The sequence below is a fragment of the Solanum stenotomum genome, chromosome 4 (genome assembly GCF_019186545.1).
Source record: "Solanum stenotomum isolate F172 chromosome 4, ASM1918654v1, whole genome shotgun sequence".
NCBI lineage: Eukaryota > Viridiplantae > Streptophyta > Magnoliopsida > Solanales > Solanaceae > Solanum > Solanum stenotomum.
The window spans coordinates 6756842-6781737 of record NC_064285.1 but is presented as its reverse complement, the minus strand read 5'-3'; the positions used below and the strand labels follow the sequence as shown (position 1 = coordinate 6781737).

Sequence of the window (24896 nt, the reverse complement as noted above, 5' to 3'; positions counted from 1 at the left end):
CCCCCCCCCCCCCCCCCCCCCCCCTTTCTCAGCCCCACCCATCCTCCAATTTTTTTGAAAATTTAAAATTAATATTAGAATTTTGAGTAAAATTGGAAAGTGAGTGATCTATTATGTCGATAGGATATCCATATTTTACCTATTTTGACCATATTTGTAGGAGCTCTTAAAATAACTTGAAGCTCATATTTACCCAATTAAAATATGAGTGATCCAAGTCATTAAATATGGGTAAAATGGACTCATTTCATTAATATGGGCTGAAATTGCCAACCCTAGACTAATTCATATCTTCAATTAGGAACATACATTACATCAATACAAATAAAGAGTCTTAGAACAAGTTGAGTTAGAGATTAAATTGGGCTCAATTGAAAATAAAGGGTCAAAATTGTCCTTACACTATGTGAAATGAACAAAAATGTTTTTTGTTTATAGTTTGACTCAAAAATGTACCTCCCGTCAATAATTTGACTCAAAAATATCATTGCAGTCAATACTTTAATCCAAAAATATCCTACAGTTACTAAATGAGTCAATAATGCCTTTTTTTTTAAATAAATATATTATTTCTTTTCTTTTTAAACACATATTTTTTCTAATAAATATGTTAAAAGAAAAAATAATAATACATTTATTTGTAAAATGAGCATTTTTGACCCATTAAATAACAATAAGGGCATTTTTGAATGAAAGTATTGACGACAAAAACATTTTTGGACCAAAACATAAACGGATGGCATTTTTGTTCATTTCACATAGTTTAAAGATATTTTTGATCCTTTTTCCTTCTTTTAAAATGAGTTAATGCTTGAATGATTTGAGATTGAACCTAATTCATACTCTCCTGAGCTCAACCCATAAAATTCTAGACAGATTAAGCGGATTACCTATATTTGAACCAATTTTGGCACGCCTGCTCTTAAACCACAAATACATTGATCTCTTAGTGTTGACTTGCTTATATCTAATAAATTATTCTGTGTGGATTACTTGCTTTTAAGTTTAAAGTGAATTAATTCATTTAGGTTTAATTAGGATTAGTTCACTAATTGGGGTTGGATTCTCTGGTGAAATGAAAAAAAAGTTTTAGCTTAAGTTTTCATTTTTAATTGTTAGATTAATGAAATAAGTTCTCTAACGTTAAGCTCTAAGCGAGAGCATGCATAATTTATCGTCTTAAATAAGATCAGAATTTTGCGTCTTAGATAAAAATAATTAATAAAACAATAAGGTTGCATTTATGCATCTAGATCCAAATTCTCTTTAAAAATGTTAATATTTGATTCAACAAACGAGTATCAATATTTAGGTGTGATACATAAGGATAGGTCGTGTTTATGCATCTTGATAAGTGTATATCGAAGTTGAGGTCGCAACTTTGTTTCTTAGGTAAAACCAATAAAATTCAACAATTGAAGTGAATCATAGTCAAATGATTTATCCAATATTTATTTAAGTCAAGTATAATTTTGACAAAAGTGATCGTGTCAGAACCAAGAGACTCATGGGACGTCCTCATACCATCTCTGATCAACAATATTTCTTATCCAATCTTTTGTTTTCGTAGACCAATAAAAAGAATCATTTCCTTCTAATTAGGAGTTCAAAAGGGTGACGTGGAACACCATAACTCAAGCGGAGTCACTACAATTCAAAAATGAAATGACACTTCCTATTGCTCTATGAAAATAAAAGACAAAGTAAGAAATTTTGTTGACTTGGAGAAGGTTAGAGGCACCCTTGAGTCCTTTAATTCTAGCACAATCGTTTTTGTCAATTTATACTTGACTAAATCAATCTTGGATAAATTATTTGTCTATGGGTCACTTCTATTGTTGAATTTTATTAGTGCTAACTAAGATGCAAAGTTGCAACCTCAGATTCAATATAAGCTTATCAAGATGCATATATGTGACATTTCCTTGTGTATCACACCTAAAGATTGAGTCTTACTCTTTCGTTGAATAAAAAAAATAAAATTCTTAAGAGGATAATATGGGTCAACACGCATAAACCCGACCTTGTCATTTTATTAAATATCTTTATCTAAGATGCAAAATTGCTAACCTCAATTAAAACGAAAAACTATGCGTGCTCTCGCTTAGAGTTTAAACTTAAAGCATTTTTCACTAATATAAAACAATTTAAAATGAAAAGTTAAGTCCAAACTCTTTTTTGATCAGGTCAACAATGAATCCAAAACTAATTTGTTAGAATAAGTCATCAAATATTTTAGTGAGCTAATCTTAATTAAACCCAAAAAAATTAGTCCACTCTAAACTTAAAAGCAAGTAATAGAACACATGATAAATTATTAGATAAAAAGAAGAAGCATGCCAACACCAAACACATCAATAAATTTATGAATTAAGAGCATCAAATTGGCCAAGACATCACCACCAAAGAACAATATATAACAAAATTAAGAGAATTAAGGAAGAAGAAACAAACCTCTCTAATCTTAGTGATTTTTGGACAACGTTATTGATCGGAGTCCGACTGTAAATTTTTCTTCGATCGGAATACTCCGGAAGAAATTCAACTAGTGATTCTGTGAGTATATGTAATGAATTGTGTGAAAGTGGTTAGTTAGTGATTATGTGAGTGAATTGTTGGTGTAATTGTGTGTGTACGACAAGTGGAAGATGGGTGAGTGAGTATAAGGGTCATGTGCTTTCTTACTTAGTGAGCAAGAAAAATAAGTAATGATGAGTTTGTTAGAAGTATCTAGGGGTAGGTGGCAAATTAGGATTGGTTCTAAAAAAAAAATTAGATTTAAAAATAGGTTTTAAAGTTAAAATATGAATTGAAACTCGAAAGGGTCAAAGATCATGTATCTATATTGTACACCTGTAAAAGCTAACTTAGTTGTGTACTTATTTACTATGTCAATAAAAGAGATAAGATCAGGATCATACTCCTTTTTGACATGAAGATTTCAGCTTGGTTCATATATCCTTGACAAGTATGAGCAGATGAAGCATAATCGTTCTAAAGCAAGTCGATTCCAACCTCTAAAAACATTTTAAATTGGAAACATTTTTGAGGATTAAAATGTCAATGGTGGTATTAATCTCCTTAAAGGATTCAACATGTTGATATTTAGATCTAAGAAAAGGAATCTAATTAATGCTAACCACAATACTTGAATGATGTTTGAAAATTGAAAATGATATTGTGGTAATGAGGATGAAGAGGTTTGGTGAACAACCTAGATTCATTCGATTTTTCAGAATGGAACACATGCATGAAGAAGAACACCTTGTAAGCTGTTGGAAGTTCACAGTTCCGATGCATCATTTCTCTATGCGATAACGACCTTGGAAACTTCCTCTGACAATTGTTTTCTCTCTCGATTCCAGAAACCCATTATATCCACCGGTATACACCTTTGCAGATAAGGAAGCGAAGATTAGAAGAAATGAAGAACAAAATCATATTAGAACAAAGGAAAACTATACTTACTTATATGAGCTGAGAAGAAAAGGAAGCTTCTTCATCATCATAAATAAGTATTGATTACCCACAATAAGAGGAAAAAGAAGCTCAGGTTATCAGAAGTTCCAAGCAGCGATATAGAGGGAGATGACCAGGAGCTCAAAATGGAAAACCCTACTTCTTAGGGTTGATATATAAAAGGAGGCGGATCCTTTGGACTGGGCCTGTTTTTTGTTTTCTATTTTCTTTATTTTCTTTTCCTTTTGGGTTCACTTGGCCCATTTTGTACAGAGTTGAGCTATAAATAATAGAGAAAATTATGTAACTACACGACTTAAGATAATATAATTTCTAAATTCCCTATCATTTGAATCAATTACAAAAAGCAAGTAATTGAACACATGATAAATTATTAGATAAAAAGAAGAAGCATGCCAACACTAAACACATCAATATATTTATGAATTAAGAGCATCAAATTGTCCAAGACATCACCACCAAAGAACAATATATAACAAAATTAAGAGAATTAAGGAAGAAGAAACAAACCTCTCTAATCTTAGTGATTTTTGGACAACGATGTTGATTGGAGTCCGACTGTAAATTTTTCTTCGAACAGATACTCTGGATTAAATTCAACTAGTGATTATGTGAGTATATGTAATGAATTGTGTGTAGGTGGTGTGCTAGTGTGAGTAAGGAAGAAGAGAAAAAATGTTAGTTGTTATGTGCAAATGAGAGTGATTCTATGGGTGAATTGTTGGTGTAATTGTGTGTGTACGGCAAGTGAAAGATGGGTGACTGAGTATAAGAGTCATGTGCTTTCTTACTTAGTGAGCAAGAAAAATAAGTAATGATGAGTTTGTTAGAAGTATCTATGGGTAGGTGGCAAATTAGGATTGGTTCTGAAAAAAAAATAGATTTAAAAATAGGTATTTAAAGTTTAAAATATGGATTGAAACTCAAAAGGGTCAAAGATCATGTATCTATATTGTACACTTGTAAAAGCTAACTTAGTTGTGTACTTATTTACTATGCCAATAAAAGAGATAAGATCAGGATCATACCCCTTTTTGACATGAAGATTTCAACTTGGTTCATACATCCTTGACAAGTATGAGCAGATGAAGCATAATCGTTCTAAAGCAAGTCGATTCCAACCTCTAAAAACATTTTAAATTGGAAACATTTTTGAGGATTAAAATGTCAATGGTGGTATTAATCTCCTTAAAGGATTCAACATGTTGATATTTAGATCTAAGAAAAGGAATCTAATTAATGCTAACCACAATACTTAAATGATGTTTGGAAATTAAAGATGAAAATGTGGTAATGAGGATGAAGAGGTTTGGTGAATAACCTAGATTCATTCGATTTTTCAGAATGGAACACATGAATGAACAAGAACACCTTGTAAGTTGTTGGAAGTTCACAGTTCCGATGCATCATTTCTCTATGCGATGGTGACTTTGGAAACTTTCCTCCGATAATTGTTTTCTCTCTCGATTCCACCTAGAAACCCATTATATCCACCGGTATACACCTTTGCAGATAAGGAAGCGAAGCTTAGGAAGAAATGAAGAACAAAATCATATTAGAACAAAGGAAAACTATACTTACCTATGTGAGCTAAGAAGAAAATGAAGCTTCATCATCATAATAAGTATTGATTACCCACAACAAGAGGAAAATGAAGCTCAGGTTACCAGAAGCTCCAAGTGGCGATATAGAGGGAGACGATCAGGAGCTCAAAATGTAAAACCCTACTTCTTAGGGATGATATATAAAAGGAGGCGGATCCTTTGGATTGGGCCTGTTTTTTGTTTTCTATTTTCTTTATTTTCTTTTCCTTTTGGGTTCACTTGGCCCATTTTGTACAGAGTTGAGATATAAATAATAGAGAAAATTATGTAATTACATGACTTAAGATAACATAATATCTAAAGTCCCTATCATTTGAATTAATTACAAAAATTCCATTTTTCCTTCTCTCTTAACATCCGGATACATCACTCCACTTCTATCAGATATATTACAACTTCGTTTGTTTACAATGTATCTGATACAAATGTCATTGTTGATGCATAACTCAAATCATTCAAACCTAAATCAATATGAATTTGGTTTATAGTTATGTATCAGATACATAGCTCATATATCATTTGCTATGTATCGGGCGAAGGAGCAATATATCCGCAAGTTTTGAAAATTTTGAAATTATTGTAATTTGAGAAAGTTTTATAATATGATGTAATTAGTGCTCAAATTGATGGGGTTTCTGTACTTCATACTAAATAAAATGGAGGTTTTAGCTCCACAAGTTGTCTCTCTCTCTATATATATAAATAGTAAAAAAAAGGATAAGTAGACAACAAATTTAGACCCAATAGACAACAAACTTAAACACAATATTATATAGGGGAACTTTCATATATAGTCACTCAAAAATAACTTAATTGTGCTCTATAGCTATAGTTTGCTGATTACGATTCGTAGCTACATGTTAGAGGGAGGAGAGAGGCTCGCGCAAGAGAGGGCAGAGAGTGGAGAGAGGCGAACGGGATTGGAAGAGGGAGGAGAGGGAGGAGAGAAACGAGCGAGAGAGGGCAGAGAGTGGAGAGACGCGAGCGAGATTGGAAGAGGGAGGAGAAAGGCGAACTGTATATGTATATCTGTCAGATAATTGTAGATATATAACTGGTATACATATGTATTTGTATAATTGGCGAGGGAGATTGGGAGAGGGAGGAGATTGATGAGCAAAATATTTCTTTAATAAAAAGAATGCACAAATCCTTAACAAATCTCAGAAAAAGACAATAAAGTAAAATCCTAACAAAGTAAAATTCTTAAAAAATTAAAAACATTCTTTACCATAAAAATTCACAAATTCCTAACAAATCTATGTAAAAGACATCAAAGTAAAATCCTGAAAAAACATATTTTTGAAAATCCAAAATCAAAAAGAAAAAAGAAACTCCTTCAATAACCACACTACAATCAACTGTACCACATAAATCGGGCATAAAAGTTATTCTTTAAAACTTTTCATTCAAACAAAAATAAAACTAGACAAGAATACGCCTAAAACAACGGTCATAAATGGAGAAGAAATGTACAAAGCTTTCTACTCGATTTGTAATAGTTCAGAAGTATATTTGTCATTTTTTCGTCTTAGAAATTTCAGCAAAAAGATTTTGCAAAATTTTTTAATCTCAAAATAAGTATTATACTAGAAATTAAAGACAAAAATTGTATGTTTTTCCAATTATACTCTTATGTAAAGATAATTTTTTGTTTAATCTCAATCATCTAGATATATATAATAAATAGAAATAACTTAGTAAACTATTTTCTACTTATTTTTTTTCTTAACGAGCACGAAATAAGTTTAAATGACACTTATTTTGAGACGAGTAACAAAAAGTGAAATAAATTATCTTTAAACATGTTTTTGAAGGGGAATTCAATCTGAGGCAAAGAACGCTAGGAGTAAGTGAAAGATTCGGCGACAAGTTTTTCCTTTCGTCTTTCTATTTTTCGTTATTGGTTATGAATTTTATTACTTATTATGTTTTCACATACTTTATGCGTAGCTAATTTTCTATATAAGATTTTGATGAAACCTTTTGTTGGATGAGTTGTTATGACGTTTTTATATAATTGACCCCTTACTAGTATAACTTATAGTGCTGATTTGAGCATCGATAACCTATAAGCTAAATCATTACTATTTTTTTTCCACCTATTGCTTTTCTCACACTAATATAAAATTGTAGGTATCATTAAGAGTTCATCAGTCCCATATCGATGGAATACAAGAGGCAGAGAATTGAGAGGGCGGATAAAACACGAAGTCCGTGAGCTAAGTAAAGCATACCTTTCTCGGCCTTTTGGCTAAGATCAAGTGTAGTATCTGTTCTTATCAGTTTAATATCTGATATGTGGGTCATTGACTCACACGATATTAACTTAATTTTTTAAGGGGGAAGGTCCATTAAAGTAGCTTGCTACTTGGGTCTTCGTGCGTCGCTTAGGTGTTGCACTATAGCCTTGGCCTGGCGCACCCCACCAAATCTAGTTTAAATGTGTTGTGAAATCAGTTGATACATCTGTTAATTTGGATAATAAAGAGGATGCGGCAAGTGATGATTTATGCATTAGCAAACCGCGTCGGAGTACTAGAATTGTAATTCCACCTNCGTGAGCTAAGTAAAGCATACCTTTCTCGGCCTTTTGGCTAAGATCAAGTGTAGTATCTGTTCTTATCAGTTTAATATCTGATATGTGGGTCATTGACTCACACGATATTAACTTAATTTTTTAAGGGGGAAGGTCCATTAAAGTAGCTTGCTACTTGGGTCTTCGTGCGTCGCCTAGGTGTTGCACTATAGCCTTGGCCTGGCGCACCCCACCAAATCTAGTTTAATGTTTGAGCTTGGCTTAACAAATTTTAAGTTAGAAAATGGAACTTGTAATTGTGATGACATGATAATCTTAGGTATCTAATTTCCCTATACCAATGTTATTTATTCTTTACTCCAAAACAAGTGTTGCTTTTGCAAAAAAAAAAAAAAAATCTCAAGCAAATGTCAGTAGGAATTCAAGACAAGAAATAGTAATTGTTTTTAACTATACCCTTGAAAAACTAATTCTTCCAATTTTGAAAAAACATCTAATTACTCCCTTCGTCTCTTTTTACGTGTCTGAAAAAGGTAGAACCTCTTTATTGAGTAAATTGATTTTGAAATTCTATCAATTAATAAGGGTAAACTCACCATGTCAATTATATGAATAGCTTAGTAAATTATGCCTTCTATTTATTATTTTTCTTAATGAAGATGAAATGAGATAAAACGACACTTATTTTGAGACAGAAGGGAGTAGTACATTTTCCGTTTGAGGGAGTTTACTACATGTAGGAACAAAGTATTAACAATAGAGAAAATCAACAAATTGCTTGAGATTTTGGGTCGGATGAATCCTCTTACCCCTGCCTAGCACCCCCTTGATCAATAGACGTGCTAAAGCCCGATAAATAACAATTAAGGTGAAGCAAAGTAAAGAACGTAACGACAAATCTCTTCTTGTCAAGTGCATACATAGAGATGTCCTAAGACTCTAGCTATACTAGTGTTGTGTTGATCCTTTAAAATCATGAAGTGTTCCCGTACATGCTTGAGATTACCTATGATTATAAGCGTTGATAATAAATCATGTTGAAGGTTACATTGTATAATAATCTATTTTGTAGGTAGCTTTTGTATACTATATAGTGTACTTAATTGTTCATAAGTAAACTAATATATATTTTTTCCAAAGTGTCTTTCTCACCATAATATACAAGTGCGTGGCACTTCAGGCTCATTTGTCCCGTATCGATATAAAACGAAAAGTAGAGAGTTGAGAGGGAGGATAAAGCACCAAGTCCATAAGTTAAGAAAAGCATACCTTTCTCGGCCTTTTGGCTAAGATCAAGTGTAGTATCTGTTCTTATCAGTTTAATATCTGATATGTGGGTCATCGACTCACACGATATTAACTTAATTTTTTAAGGGGGAAAGTCCATTAAAGTAGCTTGCTACTTGGACTTTCATGCGTTGCTTGGGCGTTGCACTAAAGCCTAGGCCTGGCACACCCCACCAATTCAAGTTCAAATGTTTTCCTTTCGACCATAGCCTTAACACCATGAAGTTACATTTTAGATGTTAGGTATGAAAGAAAATGAAATATATAGGAGATTACATGATGTTGCACATTATAGCCTATTACCTAATCCGGTTTGACCCGTAAATTTGGATTGAGTCAACTAAATTTGGATTGAGTCTTGACTCGATTGTTGCCGTAACCCATTATAACCTGCTCAAATTTAATCCAACCCACAACCCCGGAGATTGGTGAGATGTTGATGCTTATATATAGGGGCTCTCAAATTTAGTCCAACCCACGGCCTCGGAGATTGGTGAGATGTTGATACCTATATATAGGGGATTTGGGGAGTAGTAGGGGCATAACTACTACGTGGGTTAGGACAGTTGACTGCATCAGCAAAGCAGTTAGAGAGGTGTTAGGGATCTCGAGAGGTAATCCAAAAGGCGCAAAGAAAATTGGTGACCAAGAAAAGTAAAACCAAAAAGGTTGCTTATACGACATCAATAGAAAGCTTAGACGATCCTCGTTGTTCAAGATTTTGAATTAATTCTTCCTAAATAAAATAGAATGATCAACAATGACTGTGGTGGAGTGATAAGTACTCCTTCATCCTCGTTTTTATCTCCAAAGTAAGACTTCCCGACGCAAAGAACGGAATGAGCTATTATTTAACAACAATTCAAATGAAACGTGTGTATTGATTGTCGCGTGCCATTTTTTCAACTTGGTTGTTTTGTTTCATTCAATGAACACACTGTTAAGCTTGGGCTACTATTTAAATAGCCATTGGGGTCCAAAGTTCAACTATTGGTGGCCCAAGTTGAAGTCTAAGAGGAAATTTGGGGTCCAAAGTTCAGCCTCGAAGAAGTTTAAAATGGTGCAGAAAAAAGGGTTCAAAATCAGCCTAAAATGAGGTTAATTTCAACCATTTGAGTGGAGCAGAAATCAGCAGCCCAATCAAACCTAAATAGGGCACAAAAATCACGACCAAAAGAGCCCATAAAGTTTTTAATTTAGCCACAATTATTAGGATTTTAGTTTGGGAAAATTTTCAAAATGTCAATATTTTAGCATTTAAAAGGATCTCTTAGTCATACTTTCAATATTTATTAAAAATGTCAAAATTTTAGTTTGTTATGTATCTGATTTATGTTTTTATTATTTATTTTTATTAAAAGAATACAATTGTTAAAAACAGAATGGAGAAATTTAGGAGAGAAAATATTTTTAAAAAGAAATTTATCCTTTATAGAGAATTTACTGTTCTACAATAACTTAATTATGTATATGCCATTGATAGTTCCAAACTCGGCCAAACCTTAAACAAATATTAAGGAATCTACTGCTATTTAGGATGAAAGGTATCAAAAGGATTTCAAATAAGGCAATTTTTAAATTTAAACCAACAAAGTTACCATAATTCCTAATCATAATTTTGGTTTAACTTTAAGTAGGCCTAGTTTTTTTTTTCACTACTCTTACGCTCTTTTCATATTTTACTTTTGGGATTAAATTTTGAAAAATCTCTTTCCTATTATACGTGTTTGGTTCCACAATCGACATGGCTTCTCTCTCCCTTATTCCTCAAATTTCCAATATTATTTTTTTAACACTCCATTAAAAATACTCAATTCATGTTGAATTGAAGTCGATTGATTTAAGATTTTTGCTGGCAGTGAAGAAGATTTTAGAATGAATACAAAATAATAATAATAAAAAGAAATACAAAATTTGTTGGCATACAAAGTGAGCACAAAAAATCTAAAACGTGTTAGCATACATTTAAAATTAATACAAAATAAAAAATAAATACAAAACTTGTTGGCATACAAAGTGAGATTGAAATACAAGTGAGCACAAAAAATCTAAAACTTGTTGGCATACATTTAGAATTAATACAAAATAAAAAGAAATACAAAATTTGTTGGCATTCAAAGTGAGATTGAAATACAAAATGATATTGAAATACAAAGTGAGCACAAAAAAATACAAAACTTGTTGGCATATAGTTAGAATGAATACAAAAAAAAAAATACAAAATTGTAGGAAGCCTAATTTAGAATAGCATACAAAATTCTGTAAAACTATTTATCTATTGTCCTATAATATAATACAAAATTAAACATATACATAATTTGAAATGAATACCACCTACAAAATAAATACAAGTTACACCTAAAAAACTCAAATTTTAGCAAGATACCACATGAATTTTGTAATGACTAGAAAATGCAACAGACAATAAAAACAATAAAGAATGCAATTTGATAGTTTAGATACAAAATGCAACATGCCATAAAGTTATTTTTCATCACTTTGATATTCAACAATTTCATAAACTTCCCAAATATTGACATTCAAAAATGACACTTCTTCACCCGACACTTCTTTTAGATCCAATTCAATACTTTTGAACGATTTATCCTAATATTGGCACTTCTTCACCTGGTAACTCTTCCAGATCCAGATCCAAGATACAAAACATACAAAATAGTTTTGTATCTCAATACTTCGACAAAGGTTGAAAATCTTTTGAATAATTTCTAAGATTTCTTAGAAAAATGGAGGATTTTGATTTTAAAAAGGCAAGGTTTAAGTTACTTGAGGAGATAAAATAATGAAAGAAATCTTAAGAAAGAGAAATGATAGAATTTGGGTAAAAAATTTAGAGAGTGAAAAGTGGGTAATGGAGTATTTTATTTTTTAATGGGCCCAATTTGAGAAATAAAAGGAAGATAAATGAATTATATTAGGATACACTTTATTTGTGTAAAATATTGACATTTTGACATTTTTAATAATTATTTTAAAGTATAGCTGTTTTTAATAATTATGTTAATAATTTTGACTAGTTAGCTAATTTTCCCTTTTCGTTCACTAAGCTAGGGTTTTATTATTAGGAAACTTATATAAATATACCATCTTAAAAAAATATTTACCATTTATAGCAATAACAATTTTTTTACACTTGATCACTTTTAATACATTTATAACACAGTTTAAATACATATTACAAAGAACAATTTGTTATTCACCTATAATACAAGTTTTATTGATGGATAATACATTTATCACACATTTTAATACATTTATAGTACAATGTGTCAATTTCTTATCAAACAAGCATAATATATTTTAATAAAATAGTTATAATACATATATATTGCATACATAATTCACTTTTAATACATATTGCAGATGTAACATAGTATTGCTATAAATGGTTATAAATAAAAAATATAGCTAAAATCAGTAATTATTTATTAAAAGATATCCAACCAAGTAATTTTTTCATTATTTATTAAGTTCTAGATTGTTCTTTTAGGATTTTATTGGGACTAATAACCACCTTATTTATTCTATAAATAGGAGTGTTTTTCATTTATGAAAAAGACATTAGTTGATGTTAATAATATTAGAGAGATTTCTTTTGAACTTTTTTAGAAATTTATCTTTATACCTTTACTAGTTTCATAGTTTGGTAGGATGAAAACAAGTCATTTTCTGTTTTTGGTTTTCCCAAAATATTTTTATTTTCTTGAACTTGCTCCTACTCAATGTTCAGTATTCATTTTATGATCTTGACTCTACGGATTTGTGTAAGTACATAAATAATCTATTAATTTTTGGATCCCTATTTAACGCATAGTTGAGTATACTTTTTTTGTAAGTTTAGTCACTATTGAATAAAATTTAAATATTGTCAAAATTCGCTTTCCGAATTTATAAATTTTGCCTAAAGTTTGACATATTGCTTGTACAAACAAATACTAGATATTTTTATCTAAACTTCAAATAAGCGCAATTGAAGTTTCATTTGTCAAAATTTAACTACAAACATACACGATTGAAATTTATACTCTCAATGTTTGAACTTCAAATATGTATGTCCAAACTAGGAGTAATTTATTTGAAGTCTTAACTATTTGTTGTTGTCTTGTCAACATTTCGACGTTTTTTCCCCAGTAATATCTACTTAATTATTTTAATTAATTTAAATTCGAAATTGATCTAAACACACCTTTACACGTTTTATAAATTTCCATGCACATTTTGAGTACTAGCATGTTGTGTCTATAAAGATTTAATCAGATTTAATCTAATTTATATATTGTTCTTCATAGTTTTAAAGATGAATCAAGGCCATTGTAACTTGTAAGCATGGTGAGATGGACAAACTAAGAAAGACATATGTAGACTTATAAGTGGAAAATTAAGTCCAAATTCATTAATTTGCTCAATTTGTTCAAGTTTAAATGAGTTGGCATTATAAATAAGTTAGGATTGGGAACAACCCTGTTGAGTAATGTCAACATCCTGCTTATGACAAGACCCACGAAGGGCTGGGTGGCCCGGGTCGGAGTCATGATCGAATATGACACTTGCCTAGTAGACTTAGTTAAGAAATAAAGTTGTGGATTTGCTATCAGCTATAGTTTTTGACATAATGGCTTGATCCTAACAAGTGGTATCAGAGCCAAGGTCGTGAGTTCGATTCTCAAGAGCAACATTCTGCATGAGACATGTGTTGAGAGTGGGACATCTTGCCTATGGCAAGGTCCACGAGGGGCTAGGTGGCCCGGGTCAAAGTCATGATCGAACATGACGCTTGCTTGGTGAACTTAGTTAAGAAATAAAGTTGCGTATTTGTTATCAGCTATAGCTTTTGGCATAATGGTAAGCGTTTGATCCTAACAAAACCATCTAATCTATTCACCGACTCATCTTCATACAATTTTATATAGAGAAAATCTCGGGGATATAACTAAAAACATTTTCCTTAGGGGTCTTCTTGTTAACAATAGAGAGTATAATTAAATTTAGAGAAGATGGGTCGATATGAGTGAGAATTTACATAAATACGATAGAAAACCAACGTGGAAGATTCAAAACCAGCAACAAATTCACTTCAAACTACCAATCGACCTTCTTCCAGCTACCAAGTGCTCCGATCGAAAAAAAGTAGTGGGGTTAATGAGGTTTATAATCGAACTCTGATCAACGACGCTATCCAAAAATCACTAAGATTTGAGAGGTTGGTTTCTTCTTCCTTGTGTTAATTTTGTTTCATATTGTTATTGGTAGTGATTTGTTGGCAAATTTGATGCTCTTAATTATTAGGGGTGATAAATAAGTGGATTGGGTTAGAATTGGAGATATTAAAATGGATTGAAATGTATCCTAATTTCACCAAATTTAAGAGATTTTTGTAATTTGAAAAAGCGAAGAGATATGATGTAATTATCTCTTAACACTATGATATTTGTGTAAAATTCTCATAATTTTAACATAGTATTATTAAATTTTTATAACCAAAATTTAAATTTCAACTCAAGAAATAAAACAAAAGTTACAAATTAATAAATAAATCTTAGAATATATAAAATAGATAGTAATTCATATCTTCAATATAGGAATATACATTATATTAATGCAAATAAATAGTCTAAAAATGAGTTGAAATTAGAGATTATTAAATTGGGCTCACTTAAAGATTCTTTTAAAATAGATTAAGGTTTGATTGAGTTGAGATTGAACTCAATTCAAATTATCTTGAGTCCACCCATAAAATTCTAGACAAATTGAACGAATTACATATATTTGAGCTCATTTTGACAGGCCTACTCTTGATCCATAAATACATTGATCTGTTTGGTGTTGGCATGCTTATATCTTATAATTTATTATGTGTGGATTACTTACTTTCAAATTTAAAGTGAATTAATCATTTGGGATTAGTTCACGAATTGGGGTTTGATTCACTGGTGACATGAAAAAAACAAATTTAGCTTAAGTTTTCATTTTTAATTGTTAGATTAATGAAATAAATGCTCTAACTTTAAGCTCTAAGCGAGAGCATAAATAATCTATCATATTAATTAAGCTTGTAATTTTGCGGCTTAGATAAAAACAATTAATAAATGCAACCTTACCATTTTATTAATTGCTTTTTATCTAAGACGCAAAATAACATCTTACTTAAGATGATAAACTGTACATGCTCCCGCTTCGATTTTAAACTCAGAGCATTTTTTTTCACAAATATAAAACAATTAAAAATCAAACCTTAAGCTCAAACTCCTTTTTTTTCATGTCAACAACGAATCAAAACCTAATTTGTTAGAATAAGTCATCAAATATTATAGTGAACTAATCTTAATTATACCCAAAAAAATTAGTCCACTCTAAACTTAAAAGCAAGTAATAGAACACATGATAAATTATTAGATAAAAAGAAGAAGCATGCCAACACCAAACACATCAATAGATTTATGAATTAAGAGCATCAAATTGGCCAAGACATCACCACCAAAGAACAATATATAACAAAATTAAGAGAATTAAGGACGAAGAAACAAACCTCTCTAATCTTAGTGATTTTTGGACAACGTTGTTGATCGGAGTCCGACTCTGGAAGAAAATCAACTAGTGATTCTGTGAGTATATGTAATGAATTGTGTGAAGGTGGTGTGCTAGTGTGAGTGAAAAAGAAGAGAAAAAATGTGAGTTGTTATGAGGAGGTGAGAGTGATTTTGTTACAGGAATCTCGGGGTAGGTGGCAAATTAGGATTGGTTCTTAAAAAAATAAAACAGATATACAAATAAAAATAAAGATTAGATTTAAAAATAGATATTTAATGTTAAAATATGGATTGAAACTCGAAAGGGTCAAAAAATTTATATTTCACACTTGTAAAATCTAACTTAGTTGTGTGCTTATTTACTATGTTAATAAAAGAGATAAGATCGGGATCATACCCCTTTTTAACATGAAGATTTCAGCTTGGTTCATACATATCCTTAACAAGTATGAGCAGATGAAGCATAATCGTTCTAAAGCAGCTCAATTCAAACCTCAAAAAATATTTAAAAGTGAAAACCTTTTTGTGGATTAAAATGTCAATGATGGTATTAATCTTCTTAGAGGATTTAGCATGTTGATATGTAGATCTAAGAAAAGGAATCTAATTAATGCTAACCACAATACTTGAATGATGTTTGGATATTGAAGATAAAACTGTGGTAATGAGGATTGTTGACACCCAATTTTGGACCTCCACATTATAGATTAATTATCGAGCTTCTTCAATTTCAAACGATTTTAAATAATTAGTTTTATAAAATTTCAAATAAATAAATAAATAATAATAATAGTATAGTTCACAAGTTATTTTAAATAGTCTTGTCACTTTTTATAATTTTTTAGATAATATATATCTTTCACATAATTATGTATATAATTAGTATATTTTATGAATATTCAAAAATGATCTCAAAAGGATTTTATTTTCATTCTAGTTTAGTTTACATTATAGTTATAATTCTAAGTCATTTGGTTTATATGTAAATTAATTATTTTATTTCGTTAAGATTAAGAAGCTCATTAGTTAATTATATTAATTCGTCTTATTTAAGTTTAGCCGAAGTCATCAAGTTAACTCAAATTGGCTAAATTTTAAATTTAAGGTGGCTAATTTTGCAATTCATTTAGCCACTTTTCATACAAATCTTCCAACCCCCTTTAAGCCCAATTTGCAAATTAAGACCAGATTTGGGCCTCTTTTTAATTTTTCAGTGGCCCAAGTTTGATTCCAAACAGCAATCCCAACCAGCCCAACAACCCATTCCCACAAAAGAAACCCAATTCAATTACAATACAATAACATCAGCAATACCAAAAGAACCAGACGACCCCTGCATCTTCTTCACGCGAGAAACGATACAACAGCAACGCATACCAAACTCGACCTCACCCCATACTTGCTTTCGTCTTCTTCACGCCTAAAATCACCGGAAATCGCGGAGAACCCAGAGACGTGATCATCTGCGAAAACCCATAACCCTAGAGTCCTAATAGATCACATCACCGTCCCATTTTCCCCCTTTTCGGGGATTTCTGAATCTCTTTCACTATTCCCTTGAAAAGAGCAAAGAGAATTCAAATTTTGGATTCAAAAATCATCCAAAATTTCTGCCAGTTTCCCCCCTTTTTTCAATCCCAAATTCGGTCTATAAATACCCATGTTCACTCTTGAGGAGAGGGATAGACGGTTGGAGTTTTTTTTTTAAAGCAATAGTCACTTCTACACCTTCAAGAAAAAGATATATCTAGTTTTTCGATTTTAAATTCCGAAAAGATCGCCTCCCGAATTTTCTTAACTTGCTGCTCTTATTCGAAAGATCGTGGTAGAAGAATTGTTTCTCTCAAACTCGTTTGTCTCAGTTCGCTGCACCGAACAAGGTAAACAACTCGCAATCCCTTTGTTTATTTTGAATTCATTGTGTTGGTTTGATATGTAGCTCTTTGTGGATTCTAAGATGAGCTTGGGTGATGTGTTCGATCTATATTATTTTCTTCGTCTTATTTTTACTAAAATGTTCTTATGTATTCGTTTTCTTGATGATTTAACATTGGTGTAAGCTCACATCGTTGGCTTTGTTCTTTTCGAATTCGTCGTTGTTATACTCACCTTAAGTTTGTATGGCCCGTTTGATTAACCTTATTGACATTGCTCCGTTCGTGTTTGTCAAATAATACTCAATGTTTGTTTCATGTTTTGAAAGTGTCTATTGCCCAAATCAGTGAAGTGTGGTTTGACCATGTTTGTTGTTGTGACAAAAATGATCCTTACATTTAGTATATTTTTTTATATAGTATTTTATTCGATTTTGTCTACTGTCCTTAGTTGCTGTCCATGTCTAGTTAATTTAAGAATTTTATGTTTAGGAAATATGTGTGTAGTTCCATTTGTTTGGGAGTAAAAAAAATAAAATAAAAAATGAATGATCCTTTGCATCCAAATGAGTTTCTTATGGGATGAGACTGCCTGACATCCCTGTTGCTATTGATTTTCCTTTGATTAAGTTGAAGCTTTGGTCTTGTTTCCGGTATGAGCTTGAAGTCCGGATTAATGGTCGTGCCTGTTTTAATACTAATTTCATAGGACCATAAGATGTTTCTACTTTATTTTGTGTTATGTCGCTTAAAAGTTTTACCTACTAAGTCGTTTCCTTCTTCTTTTGTTGTGAAATCCACCCGAGTTCATCACGAACTCCTTCTCCTTGCATCTTCTCTTTGGTTCGGCCCAATGCTTCCCCTTACCGGATCTACAAAGCTGGTGTACAGGTTGAAAGTAGCAAGATACAGGCTGGAAATTGAGTTTTCATATTTCGGAAATTTGAAAATAAGCCGAAATACAGCCTGTATACAGTGGTATACGTAAAATATGTGACCAAAAACAAAGATACAGGTTGGAAGCGTCAAAACAAACTATATACAGTTGGTATATGGGTTGATATACAGGAAAAAGGGCTAATAAACAACCGATATACACTCGTATACAACAGGGGTATACAAAAACGGGATTGAGCCAAAAATCCAAATCAGTAGCGAGTTTGGCCCAAAAAAAGGGGCCCAAATTCATTTCTCCTTTGCCCTTTAAATTATTAAATTTTTTTATTTATTTATTTATTGTTTGTTTTCTTATCATTAACTCTAACTTTAGAATTGTTAATTAGCTTAATTATATTCCCCAAACGATGAGTTACTTTCTTTGTGTCGGTTTAATTCTAATACATTTCATGGTTTTGTGTTCATTTATTTTATTAATCAAATATATTGATCAAAATTTTATATTTTCAATTAAGTTAAAACTTTGGTTCTTAAAAAGAGATGTTCTTTAATGCTTTTCATTTAATCACATTTTTATTCATTTTAAAATTGTTGCAAGTTAAAGTATCTTTCTCAAATATACTTTTAAAAATGTTAATCAAAACCTTTTCAATTAATTGAATATATATATATATATATATACACACACACACTTACTTAGTCTTTTTCTCAAAAAGGTTGGTCAATTAATTAAAAAATGATTTTCATGCATTAAATTGGTTTAAATTGTTATTTCAAAAATGAATTAAATAATTTCTAATTACTCTAATTTTATTAATATTCTAATCTTGTATGTCGAGTCAAATGTTTCATTTTTTGGGCCCCTTTCTCTAAAAATAAAAATAAAAATAAAAAATGCGTCATGTATTTAATTATTTTCTCAAAGCTAATCAAAGATTGTAAGTTATTGTTTTTTATGTTAAATCATTATTTTTCTAAAAATAGTCAAATATATTCTAGTCAAGTCGCAGGTCAACCGCATGTTAGCGGGCACTTCGAATGCTTAAACCCTTTTCGAAGTGTAAATTGAACCTCGAACCCTCTTTGGTATTTTCAAATGATTTTTTCTGTTTAAATCTTTGAAAATTATAAGTTTTCTTAATTTCTATAAAAAATTAAATGGCGACTCTTTTCTAAGTATTTTCTCAAATTGTTTTATACTTAGAACGTTTCAAAAAAGTGATTTTTCTATAGATAGGAAAATTACGGCATAACAAGGATGAAGAGGTTTGGTGAACAACCTAGATTCATTCGATTTTTCAGAATGGAACACATGGATGAAGAAGAACACCTTGTAAGCTGTTGAAAGCTCACAGTTCCGATGCATCATTTCTCTATGCGATAACGACCTCGGAAACTTTCCTTCAACAATTGTTTTCTCTCTCGATTCCACTGAGAAACCCACTATATCCACCGGTATCACCTCTGCAGATAAGGAAGCGAAGATTAGAAAGAAATGAACAACAAAATCATATCAGAACAAAGGAAAACTATACTTGCTTTTGTGAGTTGAGAAGAAAATAAAGCTTCATCATAATAAGTATTGATTACCCACAACAAGAGGAAAAGGAAGCTCAGGTTACCACAAGCTCCAAGCGGCGACATAGAGGGAGATGATCAGGAGCTCAAAATGGAAAACCCTACTTCTTAGGGCTGATATATAAAAGGAGGCGGATCCTTTGGACCGGGCCTGTTTTTTGTTTTCTATTTTCGTTATTTTCTTTTCCTTTTGGGTTCACTTGGCCCATTTTGTATAGAGTTGAGATATAAATAATAGAGAAAATTACGTAATCACATGACTTAAGATAATATAATTTTTAAAGTCCCTATCATTTGAATTAATTACAAAAATCCCCTTTTTTCCTTCTCTCTTAACATCCAGATACATTACTCCATCTCTATCAGATATATTACAACTTCGTTTGTTTACAATGTATCTGATACAAATGTTATTGTTGATGCATTCATTCAAATCTAAATCAATATGAATTTGATTTATAGTTATGTATCATATACATAACTCATGTAGAATTTGCTATGTATCGGGCGAAGGAGCAATATATCCACAAGTTTTGAAAATTTTTGAAATTATTGTAATTTGAAAAACTTTTATAATATGATGTAATTAGCGCTCAAATTGATGGGGTTTCTGTACTTCATCAATAGTAAACAAAACAAAAAAAGATAAGTAGACAACAAATTAGACCCAATAGACAACAAACTTAAACCCAATATTATATAGAAGAATTTTCACATATAGCCACTCAAAAATAATTTAATTGTGCTCTATAGCTATAGTTTGTTGATTACAATTCGTAGCTACATGTTAGAGGGAGGAGAGAGGTGAGCGAGATTGAGAGAGGGAGGAGAGAGACGAGCGAGAGAGACGAATTGTATATGTATATATGTCAGATAATTGTATATATATAACTGGTATACATATGTATTTGTATATTTAGCGAGGGAGATTGAGAGAGGGAGGAGAGAGGCAAGCAAAATATTTCTTTAATAAAAAGAATGCACAAACCCTTAACATATCTCAGAAAAAGGCAATAAAGTAAAATCCTAGCAAAGTGAAATTCTAAAATAAAAAAAAAATCTTTACCATAAAAATGCACAAATTCCTAACAAATCTATGCAAAAGACATCAAAGTAAAATCCTAAAAAAACATATTTTGAAAATCCAAAATCGAAAAGAAAAAAGAATTCCTTCAATAAGCACACTACAATCAACAGTATCACCTAAATCAAATCGGGCATAAAAGTTATTCTTTAAAACTTTTCATTAAAACAAAAATAAAACTAGACAAGAATACACCTAAAACAAGGGCCGTTAATGGAGAAGAAACATACGTACAAAGCTCTCTATTAACGCATAAAAAAGAAGATTGTAATAGTTTGGCTTAACGTAAAAATTAAAATAAATTTGGACACCATGTGTTGTTCCGTTTGGCTTAGGGATATATGGTCCAATAGTACGACAATAAGGTTATATACAATCTTAAGTACAACGGATAGTATATATATATCATTTGTAATAGTTTCGAAATATATTTATCCTTTTCTCGTCTTAGAAATTTCACCCAAAAAAATTAGCAAAATATTTTAATCTCAAAATAAGAGTGATACAAGAAATTAAAGACAAAAATTGTATATTTTACCAATTATACTCTTCTATTTATTATTTTTCTTAATGTGCACAAAATAAGTTTAAATGACACTTATATATAACTAGTACAAGTGTATAACTATATATATATACATACTATTAGTGTTGATTTGAGCATCGATAACCGAGCTAAATCATGTTTAAGGTGTTTATAACTCAATTACCACTGTCTTTCTCACACTAATGTAAAATTGTAGGTAGTATTTCATCAGTACCATATCGATGGAATACAAAAGGCATAGAATTGAGAGGAAGTATAAAACACGAAGTCTGTGAGCTAAGTAGAGCATACCTTTCTCGGCCTTTTGGCTAAGATCAAGTGTAGTATCTGTTTTTATCAGTTTAATATCTGATATGTGAGTCATTGACTCACACGATATTAACTCAGTTTTTTAAGGGGGAAGGTTCATTAGAGTAGCTTGCTACTCAGGCCTTCGTGCGTCGCCTAGGTGTTGCACTATTGCCTTGGCCTGGCGCACCCCACCAAATCTAGTTTAAATGTTTGAGCTTTGGCCTTAACAAATTGTAAGTTAGAAAATGGAATTTGTAAATGTGAAACCAATGTTATTTGTTTCTTTACTTCAAAAATAAGTGTTGCTTCAGCAACAAAAAAAATCGAAAATAAATGCCATTAGGAATTCAATATAAAAAATAGTAATTATTTTTAATTATATCCTTGAAGCTTCTTAATAATGTTCAATTTTGAAGAAACATCTATTAATATGGATAGTAAATTATGCCTTCTATTTATTATTACATCTATTAATATGGATAGTAAATTATGCCTTCTATTTATTATTTTTCTTAATGAACATGAAATGAGATAAAAAGACACTTATTTTGAGACAAAAGGGAATAGTACATCTTCCGTTTAAGGGAGTTTACTACATATAGGAACAAAGTTACAAAATGCTTGAGATTTTGGGTGTGGCGCGAAGGAAAATGAAGCACCACACTAAGGACCCATTTGGTAGGCGGTATTAATTAGAATAGTCTACAGATTAAATTTTTATCCATCTAATACATTGTTTAATTACTTTATTTAATTTAATTCATGGATTACTTATACACAATATGTGATCTTATTTTATCCTTAAAAAATGGAGGGATAACTAATCCAAGGTTTAACAATTCTTGGATAAGACCCCTAAATTACTAAACTATCCCCCTATTTCTTTTCCTAAATATCTTTTGTAATTTGATTTTCTTTTTATTTATATTGGAATGGTGATAAAGTTCTTTTTAATTCTCCAAATTCGTTTAGTGTAATTTCATGATTTCACTAATATTTTTTTATTCAATGTAGGTCGTCGATTAACCACTTGACCTGTTTTTTTTTTAATAAGCTTTAGGTGTTGAACAATTTAAATAACCCTAAATCTATGTTAAGTTTAAGATATATTTGACCAACAAAAAAATAGGTATACACTGTGTCATCAAGGATCTCCTTAGTGGTACATCACACCTCAAAATTAGTAACAATTTATTTTAACTTAAAAAATAAAAAACAAAAAATAATAAAATAAAATATATATATATATAAATATATAAAACTTAACTAGGTAAATGGAATAGAAAATCCTACAAAAAAAAAATATTGTTCGGCGGTCATCTATCTTGACTCAATTACATGAAATAAACAATCTCATAATAACACAAGGGTATAATAGGAAACAAATTTTTTGTAGAGTTTTAAATCAAACACAAGATTAAGTGGGAAGCAATGAACCAAACAGTTGATAAAATATAATTCCAACATTTCTAATCCCTGCATTGCTAATCCCTACATTACTAATCCCTGCATTACTAATCCATGGATTACTAATCTCTACATTATCAATATTTGTACCAAACGACCCCTAAGTATTTTCCACCTAAGATAAGTTCGGATGTATCCTCTTAACCCTACCTAGCACCGCCTTGATCAATAGACCCGCTAAAGCCTGATAAATAACAATTAAGGTGAAGCAAGGTCAAGAACGCAACGGCAAATCTCTTCTTGTCAAGTACATACATAGAGATGTCCAAGACTCTAGCTATGTACTAGTGTTGTGTTGATCCTTTTTAAAATCATGAAGTGTTCCCATAAATTACCGTGGAAGGGAGGAAGAAAAGGCTTGCTTCAAGTCATATCTATGGTGAATTACACCTAATAATAACTTCAAAGATATTTGAATAATAAACTATATGCTTGAGATTACCTATCACATGTTCTCGTAATACGTGCAAACATACGCTCACGCGTGGAGGTCCTTTAATCAGGGACGGAGGAAGAAGCTGAAAAAGTAGCAGCGAGAATTGAGCTCACACCTATTGTGTATGAAACTCATCGGTACCACTAGATTATAAGCGTTGATAGTATGGTTGGAGGCCAAAAGTGATTTTGAACGTTGGTCACCTAGATAAATCATGTTGAAGGTTACATTGTATAATAAACTATTTTGTAGGTAGCTTTTGTATACTATATAGTGTACTTAATTGTTCATAAGTAAACTAATATATATATTTTTTTCCAAAGTGTCTTTCTCACTGTAATAATATAAGTTGGTGGCATTTCAGATTCATTTGTCCCGTATCGATATAAAACGAAAAGTAGAGAGTTGAGAGGGAGGATAAAGCACTAAGTCCATAGGTTAAGAAAAGCATACCTTTCTCGGCCTTTTGGCTAAGATCAAGTGTAGTATCTGTTCTTATCAGTTTAATATCTGATATGTGGGTCATTGACTCACACGATATTAACTCAATTTTTTAAGGGGGAAAGTCTATTAAAGTAGCTTGCTACTTGGACTTTTATGTGTCGCCTGGGAGTTGCACTAAAGCCTAGGCCTGGCACACCCTACCAATTCAAGTTCAAATGTTTTCCTTTCGATCATAGCCTAACCATTTAGGTAACATTTATTGTCTTTGAGACTTTGTATAAATGAAAGTTAAGTAAGAATTATGCTCTTGAACTTGAAAATGGGTCCGTTTGTCTGTCGGAACCAACTGACTCCATTACTAAGGTCTTAACGGACGTCCATACAAAATTTCGGCCAAAAACATAAAGCCTACGCTTGGCACACCCCACCAATTCAAGTTCAAATGTTTTCCTTTCGACCATAGCCTTAACACCGTGAAGTGCCATTTAGTTACATTTATTGTCTTTGAGACTTTGTATAAATGAAAGTAATAAGTAAGAATAGAGAAACATTTTGGATGTTTGGTATGAAGGAAAATGAAATATATAGCAGATTACATGATGTGGCCCATTACCTAACCTGTTATATAACCTATTACCTAATTCGTTTTGACCTAAGCAAATTTGGATTTAGTTGTGTTTTGATCTGATTGTTGTCTTAACCCATTATAACCTGCCTAAATTTTACTCAACCCGCCCAGTTACCACCCCTAACATATATATTGATATCCTAGATTGAGAAGTTGGTGCCTATATATAGGGGCTTTGGGGGGGGGGGGGGGGGG

The 24896-nt window shown here is 31.3% G+C and overlaps 5 non-coding genes across 5 annotated transcripts; all 5 read left to right on the top strand.

Moving 5' to 3' along the window:
* Positions 1 to 7317: 7317 nt before the first annotated feature.
* On the top strand, positions 7318 to 7513 carry LOC125863517 (U2 spliceosomal RNA). Its single transcript, XR_007446179.1, has one exon. It is a non-coding gene; the product is annotated as a U2 spliceosomal RNA (small nuclear RNA).
* A 147-nt stretch (positions 7514 to 7660) lies between these two features.
* Positions 7661 to 7856, top strand: LOC125863506 (U2 spliceosomal RNA). Its single transcript, XR_007446168.1, has one exon. It is a non-coding gene; the product is annotated as a U2 spliceosomal RNA (small nuclear RNA).
* A 1032-nt stretch (positions 7857 to 8888) lies between these two features.
* Positions 8889 to 9084, top strand: LOC125863529 (U2 spliceosomal RNA). Its single transcript, XR_007446190.1, has one exon. It is a non-coding gene; the product is annotated as a U2 spliceosomal RNA (small nuclear RNA).
* A 12638-nt stretch (positions 9085 to 21722) lies between these two features.
* Positions 21723 to 21918, top strand: LOC125863456 (U2 spliceosomal RNA). The gene has a single exon (XR_007446145.1). It is a non-coding gene; the product is annotated as a U2 spliceosomal RNA (small nuclear RNA).
* A 2160-nt stretch (positions 21919 to 24078) lies between these two features.
* Positions 24079 to 24274, top strand: LOC125863540 (U2 spliceosomal RNA). The gene has a single exon (XR_007446201.1). It is a non-coding gene; the product is annotated as a U2 spliceosomal RNA (small nuclear RNA).
* The last annotated feature ends 622 nt before the right edge of the window (positions 24275 to 24896 follow it).